This window comes from Miscanthus floridulus, chromosome 5 (genome assembly GCF_019320115.1).
Source record: "Miscanthus floridulus cultivar M001 chromosome 5, ASM1932011v1, whole genome shotgun sequence".
Lineage (NCBI taxonomy): Eukaryota > Viridiplantae > Streptophyta > Magnoliopsida > Poales > Poaceae > Miscanthus > Miscanthus floridulus.
Genome location: NC_089584.1, coordinates 17,776,890 through 17,791,454, shown reverse-complemented (window position 1 = coordinate 17,791,454; position 14,565 = coordinate 17,776,890).

Here is a 14,565-nt window from a genome sequence, read left to right as displayed (position 1 = left end):
GCGAGCCACGCCGAGCTCCGACCACGTCAACCGCGACCACATCGACCACATCTCAAGCAACTCCGCCGAGCTCTGACCATGTCGACCGTGACCACGTCGATCACATCCCGAGTGGCTCCGCCGAGCTCCGACCACATCGACCACCAGACCACGTCGCAATGATGATCGCTGCGAAGAACGGCGCTACAACAACTGCGACCACCGTCATGACGACAAGTCGGAAAGCTCGAGGACCGGACAACTTTATCGCTATCGACCAGATTTCTATCGAAAGATAAGTGCACTTCTAATATTTATATTTAACACAATTTTTATTACGACGTTTCTCCACAATGTCCTCGTCATGGTTATTCTTCAAATAACGTTTGTCCATGTATACAATCTTAAATATAACATACAGCTATACTTAATGCAAATCCTCGACCAGTCATGTTGACACTCGATGTCTCCAGAAAAGGCCCTGTCTCCGGCTCCTCCCTACACGTGCACGAGCGTCTGCCCTCTGCGTTATGGGTGGTCGGCAGCGGCTCCTTAGCGACGCTTTGTTCTTCCTACACGTGCACGGGCTCCGCGCCCCGCGTTATGGTCAACGGGCTAACTAGGGCTGGAGACTCAGCTACATACTAACTGGTCGGTCGATTTATATTAAGTATAAACACAAACTTCATATTAACACTGATGTTTACAAAGCACCAACTACTTTATCACATCATGCTCATTCGCAAATGACTGCTGAGCGTTGTTTCTTCATCGCTGATTTTTCTCCATAATTTATTATTTTGTACATCATGTACTACCATTCTGCATATTTATCTACAGGAATTTCGAGCTATGCTCGGGGACTTCGTCGCTCGCCTCTCGACCTTCGCTCGGGGACTACCTCGATCACTCTCCGACCACGGCTTGGGGACTTCGTCGCTCGCTCCTCGACCTGTGCTCGGGGACTGCCTCGATCACTCTCCGACCACGGCTCAGGGACTTCGTCGCTCGCTCCTCGACCTATGCTCGGGGACTCCCTCGATCACTCTCCGACCATGGCTCGGGGACTTCGTCGCTCGCTCCTCGACCTATGATCGGGGACTGCCTCGACCGCTCTCCGACCACGGCTCGGGGACTTCGTCGCTCGCTCATTGACCTGTGCTCGGGGACTGCCTCGACCACTCTCCGACCACGGCTCGGGGACTTTGTGTCTCGACTACATGCAACTGGCAACTCGCATACAGTTGGGATATTTTTTCTCACTTGGACCTTGCTACAAGGCTCATACCTCGCCTTCCAGCAAGCTCGGGGACTACATCGGTACGATGCACCTACCGGTGCATCTCGTATCGCCTGTACGACGATTGGATTCTCAACTTAACTGGGAATTCTTTTTAGACCCTGGCACCACGTGCCTACGTCACCTACTACCAGGCTCAGGGACTAAGTGGGCACACTTCACCTTGCGGTGAATGTATTTGTTTTTCGACCTCTACGCCTCTGATGATCAAGGACGCTACGCTTCAAGACGCACTTACATTTCTTTTTAGAAATACAAGTGGGCACACTTCCTAGGACGGAAATCTTTTTCTTTCTTCTTAAGAGCACCATACATTCTTCGGACAACCTCCTTCTTCGGCGACAACGGTGGTCGGAAATGTCAAGAACTCAAGCCTCACTGTTCGGAGAAGGTTGAAACGGCATGTCGCATCAGAATACATGGCGCTCGGGGACTAGCTATGGGGGATATACCCCCGGGTACCACAAGATGGTACATGGGCCGCACCATCCAAGGTGGCCCGGCCCGTATGATCAAGGCAAGCACATCAAGATTACAAGTTATACTAGATATTGTAATAGTACCAAATTGAATAGTTTACTTGTAACCTTGTCTCTTCGGACTATATAAGGAGAGACAAGGGTCCCCTAGAGGGGAGGTTAATTTGTATACATCTCAATACAATACACCAAAGACACAGGACGTAGGGTATTACGTCGACCAGACGGCCCGAACCTGTCCAAATCGCTGTCTCTGCGCCTTGTATCACCATCTAGTTCCTAATTACACGCATCCTACCGATAATCTACCACCACGGGCACCCCCCTCGGTGGACTACCAACCATATTTCATCGACAGTCATATTGTTCTATCCTTGGTGACGTCCAGATTAAGTCGGTAGGTAGTACTGCTTCTGATCCATAAACTAGGAAGAAAGGTGAGTATCCGGTGGCTCTGCTTATTTGAGTCCGTAGCCCCCATACTACTTTGGGTAATTCTTCGATCCATTTGGATCTATAGTCCACTAGTTCTTCATATAATCTTGGTTTTAATCCAGCTAGTATAAGTCCATTAGCCCTTTCTACCTGTCCGTTGGCTTCTGGATGTGCGACTGATGCGTAATCTATGCCAAAACTGCAATCCTGTGCCCAACTTTGGAATTCTATAGCTATAAAGGGAGAACCCAAATCTGTAATGATTTGATTTGGCATGCTGAAGCGATGCATAATGTCTTGGATGAACTCGACTGCTTTGGCTGTGCTGTATTTTGCGAGTGGTTTGTATTCAATCCACTTGGTGAACTTGTCAATTGCTACAAAGATATACTCAAAACCGCCCTTTGCTTTCTTGAGAGGTCCTACTTGATCCAGCCCCCAGCAGGAGAAAGGCCAAGCGGGAGGGATGTAGATTAGATTGTGAGCTGGTACATGAGTTTGTCTTGCGAACATTTGACAACCTTTGCATTTTCTGACGAGTTCTTCTGCATCTTTCAAAGCGGTTGGCCAGTAGAATCTGGTTTAGAATGCTTTGCCCACTAGTGTTCTTGAAGAGGCATAATTTCCACAGCAACCTGAGTGTATTTCTTCTAAGATCTCTTTGCCTTTTTCGAACGAGACACATTTTAGGAGTACTCCTGATGATGTGGCTCTTCTGTACAACTTGTTCCCTACTAAGACGTAGTTCTTGCTTCTGTGAATTACTCGGGTGGCCTCTACTTTATCTGCTGGCTACTTATTCTCTTTGATGTAATTGATAAAAACCTAGGCCCATGAGGTGGTGATTACCAAAATCTAGGTGCCTTTAGCTAGGAGTTTAGGGGTTATCTCACCGAGTTGTTTGATAGAGGGAGCTGATAACTCTTCTATGAATATACCGGGTGGTACCTTCGCCCTATCTGACCCGAGCTTGGCGAGGACGTCTGCCGCGATATTAGAGTCATGCAGGACATGTAGAATTTTCAGTCCTTGAAAATGTTTTTCGAGTTTTCATATTTTAGCACAGTAGGCGCCCATGTTTTCTTTGGTGCAGTCCCAATCTTTATTGACTTGGTTGACGACTACCGCCAAATCGCCATATACGAGTAATCGTTTGATTCCAAGGGTAATTGCCACTCGGAGTCCATGGATGAGGGCTTTGTATTCTAGTTCATTGTTTGTAGCTTGCCATAGTATCTAAAAGACATACTTAAGTTGTTTTCTGTCTAGAGAAATGAAGAGAACGCCTGCACTGGCTCCACCTAGCTTGAGCGATCCATCAAAGTACATCTTCCAATGGTCAAGGATGGTATTTGGCATGGGTTGTTGAATCTCTGTCCACTCAGCCACAAAGTCGGCAAGGGCTTGAGATTCAATTGCCTTCCATGGGGTGAAATCGATATTGAGAGCACCAAGTTCAACTGCCCACTTAGATATGCACCTTGTTGCGTCTTTATTGTGTAGGATGTCTTTGAGTGGAAATCTGTCACCACAATAATCTTATGGCTTTCAAAATAGTGGCAAAGCTTGCGTGAAGTGATTAGGAGGGCATAGAGTAGTTTTTGCACATGCGGGTACCGGATTTTTGATTCTGACAGTACCTCGCTGATGTAGTATATAGGTCATTATACTTTATATACGCACCCTTCTTCTTCTCTTTCTATGGCTATCGCTGTGCTGATCACAGTAGAAGTTGCCGCAATGTACAACATCATGTCCTCGTATTTCTTTAGAGGTGTGAGAACGGGTGAGGTTGTGAGGTACATCTTGAGTCTTTTGAAAGCTTCGTTGGCTTCTTCTGTCCACTCAAACTTGTCTGTCTTCTTTCGTAGTTTAAATAAAGGTAACCCTTTTTCGTCGAGTCTTGATATGAAGCGATTGAGGGCCGCCATGCGGCCTGTTAGTTTCTGCACATCCTTGATGCTTCGAGGAGGGCCCATATCTGTTATGGCTCGAATTTGCTTGGCGCTGGCTTTGATTCCACAATGACTGACCAAGAATCCTAGTAGTTGTCCTGAAGCAACTCCGAATACACACTTGCTTGGGTTCAATTTCCACCTCTACCTCTTCAGGTTTTCGAAGGTTTGCCTTAAGTCTTCAATTAGTGCGTCCAGGTTCTTTATTTTTACTACTACATCATCCACATATGCTTCTACATTTTCACCAATCTGATCACCAAGGCACATTTGGATAGCTCTTTGGTATGTGGCACCAGCATTCTTGAGTCCAAACGACAGGGTCTTGTAGCAGTAGGCGCCAAACGGAGTGATGAAAGATGTCTTGCTCTGGTCTTGTTCTTTTAATGCAATATCCTGAATAGTAATCAAGAAAGGATAATAGGGTAGATCCTGCTGTCGAATCAACTATCTGATCAATGCATGGTAGCCCGAATGGATCTTTCAGGCAGTGTTTGTTGAGATCTGTGTAGTCGATGCACATGCGCCACTCGTCCGTATTCTTTTTTTGTACTAGAACTAGGTTTGCTAGCCAATCTGGATGAAGGATTTCTCTGATGAATCCGGCTGCCATTAGCTTTGTGATTTCCTTTTTAATTGCTGCCTTCTTATTGGGTGAGAATCGTTGTAGCCATTGCTTCACAGGCTTTGAGCCTTCATTAACATCGATTCTGTGCTCAACCAACTCTCTTGGGACACCTAGCATGTCGGCCGGCTTCCAAGTGAAGATATCTTTGTTGTCTCGAAGAAAGTTGGTGAGCGTGAGTTCCTATTTTGCTGGGAGGTGGGCGCTAATGGTTGCCATTTTGGAGGGATCACCGGTGCCTAGGTCAATTTGCTTGACGTCGGCTTCTTTTGGTGGTGCGATGATGCTGGGCTTTTTAGCCAGTATCTCTAGTTCTTCTGGGCTCATTTCTGCGGCAATAGTGGCTATTTCTTTTCTACCATCGGCGACTTGTGCCTTGGCTGCAATCTGAATTGCCTAAACATCGTAGTTAAAAGCGCGCTTCAAATCACTTTGAAGGGAAAGGACACCGTTAGGACCTGGCATCTTAAGCAATAGGTACGGGTAATGCAGTATTGCCATGAATTTTGCTAGTGCTGGGTGCCCGAGGATTGCATGATATGATGAATCGAAGTCTGTAACATCAAACTTGATGAACTCTATTCGATAGTTTGAGGGAGTGCCAAAAGTAACCGGTAGAGTGATTTGTCCAAGTGGCATAGCTGCCTTGCCGGGTACTATTCCTTAAAAAGGGGTGCTCGTTGGTGTAATCATCTCGGCGAGTTGTAGTCCCATCTTCCTTAGCGTCTCTGAAAAGATGATGTTGAGCCCGGCACCCCCATTGATTAGTACTTTAGTGACAGTCATGCCAGCGATAGTTGGATCTAGAACCAGTGGGTAATGGCCTACGTTTCCTACGCTAGTCCATTGGTCTTCTCTTGAAAATTGAATTGGATACTATGACCAATTGAGATATCTTGGAGTAGCCGGTTCTGCTGCCATGATGGTTCATAAAGTTAGCTTTTCTTGATGTTTACTTCAGGAATCTGGGGCTCTAGCAAAGATTACTGCTACTATCCCCCTGGATTTTTAGAATCCCTTGTCTTTATGGTTGTCTTCATCTTTTTTCTGACTGTCTTCTTTAGTGTTTACCTTATTATCTTTTCTCATGTATCGCTCGTTGAATGTGTAGCAATTTCCAGTGGTGTGATTTCCTTTAGGATGCAAAATGCAATGCATGTTTTCAATGTCGTCATACCCTCTAGGTTTGGAAAACTTTCTTGATTTATCAGCCATCGCCACGGTGTTGTCTGGTCCACGTTTTCTTTCCTGATGTCTGATATTTCGATGATTTCGCTTGTCTGGGTTATCTTGGTTGTTTTTATCCGGGAACCTTTCTCATGTCTTCTCCTCTACAGTAATCATCTTTTCTATTGTGCGTCTAAATTCTTCATTGCTTCTTGGGTTTTCTTTGCAGAAGTCCTAAAATTGCCACCTAGCCATAATCCTGTGAGAGAAAGCTTCGATTACTTCCCGTTCTATGATATCATGTACTTGAGCACGTAGTTCGCCAAATCGTCGTTAGTAATTTCTGAGAGTTTCGCCTCCTTTCTGCTTGAGTCCTTTTAATTCTACGTGGGTGATGGGGTGTGTAATGATACCCGCAAAATTTCCATAGAAAACTCTTTGCAAGTCTTCCCAATTTCTGATTGACCCTGGATTTAATTTGTCGAACCATTGGAGGGGCATGGTTTCCAGTGCCATGGGAAAAAACAAGGTCTTTATATCATCGTCTCCTCCGGCTAGTTCAATTGACTATGAGTAAATTCTAAGCCACTGCCTTGGTTTGGTCTTGCCATCATATTTAGAGTGGTTGGATGGCTTGAACTTGTGAGGCAGTCATATTGAAGCAAGTCTGTTTGTAAAATAGGGAATCTACCATGCGTTCTGGCTTCTTTGTATTCTGATTCGGCACCTCCTTCCTACCAACTGTCATTTTGGTGAGAGTAGTTCTATGGGGATGTCTGAATAGGTATTTCACTTCTGATCTTCCTTGGTTGTTCGATTCGGTGATTTTGATTGTGGTCCCTTCTACTTTCTCTGCTGTGACTTCCGCTTGGTCCAAGTCTCTCGAAAGCGGACTTCTTTTGAGTTTGATCTTCTTTCTTATGAGATGTTGACCTAGCGGGTAGTCTTGAGCGGGCCCTTCCGTCATGCGTCCTTAGGGCTGCTGATTGGAGGAGGTCTTAGAGCTGTTCCTATTTTTCACTTGGAAGTGATGTCGCTCTGAGTTCTTCTAGTGCTTCTCGGATCTTATTGTAGGGTGTATTCGCTGCACGTTTTTCTTCAACTTCTTGCTCTGATTTTTTCCTATCGTACTTAGCCAGATCTGACTCATATTTGATCCAAGCTTCCTTGCATTGCCTAGCACGGCGTTGGCGTCCTTGTTTCAATTTGTTTCTTCTTTCTCTGGTCTCCCTCTGACTCTCGGTCTCACCATCGTGCCCCTGGATAAAGGGTGATATGTTGGACTCAGATTCATCCAATGACCTAATGTCGGGTGCTTCTGGGGGGACCAGAGGTGATCGAGGATGGCGAACTATGAATACTTCTCGTGTGTGAATTGTTCTATTATTGGTGTTGTTTTCCACACTGTCGAAGTTGTTGATGATTTTAGTAGAGGTTTCAAGGTCGCAGATCGAGTCTCCTTAGTAGGGTAGAATTGCTGTCGGCGTCGTGTCGACCAGTTGGGTACCACTATCCTCAGGAACAGAACCTGGCCAGTGGATGATGCAGTCTTGAGATGTTATAGTTAGTACGAGACCTTCTTGAGCTCCTTTTAGTGGCATTCTAAGCACCGGATCAAGGGATCCTTCAGGTCGTGCCTGATAAGATTTTGTCATGTTGTGGAGTCCGAACTAAAAAGGATCTGACTTCTTGAAAGAACTCTGAGTGTACTCTGAGTTGTGTTCTTGATAGGCCGAGGCCGCGTTCTGGAGCCCCGCCAGAAAAGAACTCATTTTCTCGAAAGAACTCGGGTAAGACTCCATCTCAGATGCGAAGCCTGAGTTTGAGTCGGATGCGCAAAGCCACAAAATCTGAGTTGGATCGGACATCATGAGCTATGTGAATCTTCCGGTGAGTTGATCTGTCGTAGTCGCTGAAATAGAAAGGTCTTCAAGGTGATCCGAATCTTTGAGGAGATGGCTTTGGAGCTTTCCATCGTCGCTTGCCTCGTAGATCCATGAACCAAAGATGAAGGTTGATCCCATCGAGAAGATCATGTTGTCGAGGTCCGTCGAGCTCTCAGATGCAAATTCATCGAAAGCCCCTACCTGGTGCGCTAGCTGTCGATGTTTCACCACCGATAGCCTGCCACGGGGGTTCCCGGGGCAGTATGTTCGGGCTTCAATGTATGCAGAACTCGACGGTAAACGCAAGAGACAATCGATTTATCCTGGTTCGGGCCCTCGATCATGATCGAGTAATAGCCCTACGTCCAGTTGGCGTTAGCCTTTGCGTTGGATTGATTGTGAAGTGTTGTGTTGCCTTATCTCTAGAACTCACCCTCCTTTATATAGTCAGGAGGCCAGAGTCCTAGTCGACTTATAATGAGGTTCCTAGTAGGATTATAGAATAATACTACTACTAAGTTTACAGGGAAAGAAATCCTAGTTAGACTAAAACTTCTCCCTTCTTTATGGGGTATCCGGTGGGTCCCGTATCGACATAGACTCACTGTGGTGCTTAGAAGTCCACCATCCCCGCCTCCAATCAGTCAATCTAGAAAGAGCCAGAACCCACGTCAAGAGAGCAACAAGCCTTCCCTGCTCCCATAAACAAGTATGTGCTTGGGATAATAAGTTTGTGACTTGCCTAGAACCCAATGCAATGGCCGATCCTTAACCAACATAGACAGGGAAAATAGTGTAACCAAGCTATGCCCCATTGGCCATAGGACACAACCTCTTACACCCACCAATACCCATACCACATCCTTGCCTGGTCTCCATTTTTCCTTTCACCATTTTATTATGAGAGTGATAATATTAATCACCTATTGTGAGTAACGATAGGTTACTCACGCTACTGGAAAAACCTAAGCATAGCAGCTACTCGCACCTTGTACTAGTTGGACTCATAAGGCAGATATATTTATGCAGGTGGTTTTCATAAAATGCCTATAACGTAAACGTATATCATAGGTATATATATTCAGTGCTTATTCAAAATAAGGTCAGCAAAGTCAGCAACTGATGGCTCCTAGGGCTCCCTGCTAGACGAGGATCTCCTCCTTATACTCCTCGATTATCTCCTCATACTCCCTGCTAGCCCGCAGTCATGAACTCTACCAACTTGTTATCTACATGCATAAAATAATGATGCAACACTTAGTAATACAACAACAGCAACTCTTAAAATAAGAATACATCTATTAAGCTACTAAGCTAGCTCTAATGACTAAGACACTAAGTTACCTATTATTCCCACTAAATAGGTATGAAACATTTTACATATCATCTTAGCAACTAAAGGCATCCTTATTCTTATTACCGATTTAATATATATACTACAACAAAGAGTACATAGCCACCATATTTCTCAACCTATTTTAAGGCTACAAAAATTATAATGAGCACATAATAATCTAATGAACCTACTATAAAAATTTCATGGCCAAAGCTATTACCAAATTGTGATAAAAATTCCTACAATTATTAATCTAAATAACATTAAAGACTTCTAAATGATTTAATAGACCTTAGCATCAACACAGACATGTATAAACTGACCATACTATCATATAGACAACATTTTTAGGAACTCAACAGAATTTATTTCACAATTTTTGGACACCTACAAGATTTACTATAATTTTCCAAAATCAGCTCAAAACTAAATTAGAAAAGCATCTGCTTATTTGTTGGAAAAAGAAAAACCAATCCTTGCACGGCCCATCCGCGCGTAGTGTGCGCACGTGCGACCCATAGACATGGCCCATGCGGGACGTGGCCCACGAGCGCAAATGGCCCGCGATGGGGGAGCCCGCGCGAGTGTCGACCATATTGCAAAAACACCCCTAAACTCTAGACAAACTAACCCGCAGTCCATGTCACTATTCTTAGAGAGAGCAACAATGCAATAAAACCCTCAAAAACTCCCTTCATTACAATGGCATGGCCCCTGGTCACCCGCGCGTGCGCTGGCGATGGCATTAGGCGGCCATGTCGGCTAGCTGGGACCCACGCTGGCCCCACTAACAGGCCGACACCCATCTACAACCCTAGCGCCTACTCTTGCCTAGGCTACAGGAGCGGTGGAGCTCGCAGAAATGGCGACCACAGCGCTTGGCCATGCGTGATAGTGGCGCGACCATGTCAACCAGCCTAAGCCACTGTGGGGTGAACTAGCTAGCATAAAGCATTACTATCATACCCTGGTTGCGGCCATGGTGATGGTTTGGCTAGGGCTTCCCTGAACCGGGCTGGCCACGTGCGGCGATGGAATGCGGTGACGCACTACGGTGACACGGTCGTGTCAGCAACGAAGGTGAGCCGATAGTGACTAGGCTGAGGTGCAAGGGGTGAAGGAAAGATCAAGGCGAAGGTTGTGGTATAGCAAATTGGACAGTGGGGGAAGGGTGAGCAAGCTGCCCACGCCCATGGCCAAGCGCGGCCTTAATGGCTCGCCGAGGTGGAAACACCAAATTGGTGCCTGGCCATCCGTTATCAAGGCTACGGGTAACACAAGCGGTGAGAGGACAAGAGAGCATAGGTGTGGACATGATGAATTAGATAGAGGTGACCTATCTCTGGTGCACTCATGGGCGCAAGGCGACGGCAGCGGTAGAGAGAAAAGCAAGGGCACGCGAGTGGATGGGACAACAGCGGGGCTCAGTTAGGATTCGACTGGTGCGCGTCTTGGTGGGGTGTGGTTGCCATGGCCGAGGGACCCTCATCCCAAGCGCAGGGGATGAGCGAGTGCATCAACGATAGGCCATGGCCCACGCGCTGCAGCACCATTAATGGCGTAGCGACGGTGTGCATGGCCATGTGCGAAAGGCATCCACCCAGCCAGGGAGAGGCAGCACAGCGCAACGCAGCATAAGTGTGCAGGCGTGATGTGATGGCAGCGGTAGCGACATGGTGAGGCAGAGTGGCTAGACAGTAGTGGATCAGCTAGGGCACCGGCCCATGTGGTAGCAGCAGAGCAGCAGCGCGACAGCGGAATGGAACGCCCACGCGCTAGGGCGGCACGGTGGCCTGACCGACCCACCCATGGTGGCCAACCAAGCATGGTAGAATGCACGTGCAAGACGCCCGAGGCGACGACGCTGTGTCCTAAAGATGCGGTGACCACGCCCACGCAAGGAAACCGGCCAAGAACGTGTTGTGCATGATTTTTGAAGCGTTCGAAAAATCTAAAACGTTGATCCAATTGCCAGACCACCTTAGCTATACGTAAGAGGGCATAATAGGCTAGTAAAACAAGCCATAATACAACACCACTCCATAACCCAATTACTCAGCAAAGATTACCAAACATAGCTTTGTCGATCTAGTTTTTCAGACTTAGGAAATCGACTAAGTCTTGGGTTTGATTTGCGTCAAATTTGATTTCCAAGCTATTAGATATGTTAGCTAGTGATATCATTTTTTGACCGTAGGTATTTCATCGTCATCTACAAAGTTTGTACTTCAAACTTCATTCAAGTATCACACATATGTTCTATAGCATTTTTGCTTAATGAAAATTGGTTTTAAACCCTAAGTGACTTAACATGACTATGGAATTAACTTTCGTTATGCATTTCCGTTGATCGTTCTGAGTCACGGAACTTGATCTACACTCTATATTACATGCATTAACACATAAACATGATGCTCATGACATATTTTAGCAAATGATTTATAGTGTAACACCGAGGGTGTTACAGCGCTGACCGCTAGGTGCTGTCTGTGGGGGATATACCCCCAGGTACCACAAGATGGTACATGGGCCGCACCATCCGAGGTGGCCCGGCCCGTATGATCAAGGCAAGCACATCAAGATTACAAGTTGTACTAGATATTGTAATAGTACCAAATTGGATAGTTTACTTATAACCTTATCTCTTCGGAGTATATAAGGAGAGACAAGGGTCCCCTAGAGGGGAGGTTAATCTGTATACATCTCAATACAATACACCAAAGATATAGGACGTAGGGTATTACGTCGACCAGACGGCCCAAACCTGTCTAAATCGCTATCTCTGCGCCTTGTGTCACCATCTAGTTCCGGATTACACGCATCCTACCGATAATCTACCACCACAGGCACCCCCTCGGTGGACTGCCAACCATATTTTGTCGACAGTGGCGCGCCAGGTAGGGGCCCCCTCTAGGGGCATGCGCGCTGATCCATGGTGAACTAGATGGAATTTTCTTCACCAACAACGTTAGCCGCAACTCGGCGACGTTCTTCGGCGGACTACGACGATCAAGCCCTGGTGCCAAACGCAACTCGCAATAGCGCTTTGAGCGTGCGGCGGCAGGCGTCCTTCGGCAACAACAACTATGGTCTACAACCGAACTAGCCACGCTTCCTGCGTGAGCCATCGTGGCAGATTGGATCCAGCAAGATATGGCTACAGAGCTCGGAGTACTCAGCGGCGCCATGCGTGGACCAGCCGACAAGATCCCAGAGCAAATCCAAGATGTATCTCACGTGGAGCATGTACACCAAGCAATTAACGACAGAAGAGCGCCCACGTACCTCATTGGTTGGACATGCAAGCAATCAGCACTCACGCATTCTGCAAGATCCAATCGGCCACTAGGAGTCATACTGCATGATAGCATGCACGATGTCGGATTCAACGTAGCCTCCTGATGACGTGATGATCTACACCACCATGCAAGGCTAATTTAATTGCTCGTATGGGTGTATGTACACATACGTACAGCATATACGTGCACGAATGATGCAAGCCTGCACGCGCCCATAATGAGCTAAGTCATGTTTCTATTTTTAGATTAAGCATTCTATTGCGTGTCATATGCTTCTACCATCTGCTTCATGATTATCTGTAGCTTCCATGGCGGTAGGACTGGCAGCGTACTTCGATCTCGCTGGGCAGAGGCAAGACGACGCCAAATTTGGCACAGAAGAACGATGGTTTTGCACCGAACGATGCACAACCGTCCAAGCAAGCCACGCATTGAGTCGTCAAGTGAGCCGTCGGCGAGCCACGCCGAGCCATCAAGCGAGTCACGTCGAACCAAGCGAGTCACACCGAGCTCCGACCACATCGACCACCAGACCACGTCGCAATGATGATCGCTGCGAAGAACGGCGCTACGACAACCGCGACCACCGTCGTGACGACAAGTCGGAAAGCTCGAGGACAGGACAACTTTATCGCTATCGACTAGATTTCTATCGAAAGATAAGTGCACTTCTAATATTTATATTTAACACAATTTTCATTACGACATTTCTCCACGACGTCCTCGTCATGGTTATTCTTCAAATAACGTTTGTCCATGTATACAATCTTAAATATAACATACAACTATACTTAATGCAAATCCTCGACCAGTCATGTTGACGCTCGATGTCTCCAGAAAAGGCCCTATCTCTGGCTCCTCCCTACACATGCACGAGCATCTGCCCTCTGCGTTATGGATGGTCGGCAGCGGCTCCTTAGCGACGCTTTGTTCTTCCTACACATGCACAGGCTCCGCGCCCCGCGTTATGGTTAACGGGCTAACTAGGGCTGGAGACTCAGCTACATACTAACTGGTCGGTCGGTTTATATTAAGTATAAACACAAACTTCATATTAACACTGATGTTTACAAAGCACCAACTGCTTTATCACATCATGCTCATTCACAAATGACTGTTGAGCGTTGTTTCTTCATCGCTAATTTTTCTCCGTAATTTATTATTTTATACATCATGTACTACCATTCTGCATATTTATCTATAGGAATTTCGAGCTATGCTCGGGGACTTCGTCGCTCGCCTCTCGACCTTCGCTCGGGGACTGCCTCGATCACTCTCCGACCACGGCTTGGGGACTTCGTCGCTCGCTCCTCGACCTGTGCTCGGGGACTGCCTCGATCACTCTCCGACCATGGCTCAAGGACTTCATCGCTCGCTCCTCGACCTGTGCTCGAGGACTCCCTCGATCACTCTCCGACCACAGCTCGGGGACTTCATCGCTCGCTCCTCGACCTGTGCTCGGGGACTGCCTCGACCGCTCTCCGACCATGGCTCGGGGACTTCGTCGCTCGCTCATTGACCTGTGCTCGGGGACTGCCTCGACCACTCTCCGACCACGGCTCGGGGACTTTGCGTCTCGACTACATGTGACTGGCAACTCGCATACAGTTGGGATATTTTTTTCTCACTTGGACCTCGCTACAAGGCTCATACCTCGCCTTCCAGCAAGCTCGGGGACTACATCGGTACGATGCACCTGCCGGTGCATCTCGTATCGCCTGTACGACGATTGGATTCTCAACTTAACTGGGAATTCTTTTTAGACCCTGGCACCACGTGCCTACGTCACCTACTACCAGGCTCGGGGACTAAGTGGGCACACTTCACCTTGTGGTGAATGTGTTTGTTTTTCGACCTCTACGCCTCTGATGATCAAGGACGCTACGCTTCAAGACGCACTTACATTTCTTTTCAGAAATATAAGTGGGCACACTTCCCAGGACGGAAATCTTTTTCTTTCTTCTTAAGAGCACCATACATTCTTCGGACAACCTCCTTCTCTGGCGACAACGGTGGTTGGAAATGTCAAGAACTCAAGCCTCACTGTTCGGAGAAGGTTGAAACAGCGTGTCGCATCAGAATACATGGCGCTCGGGGACTAGCT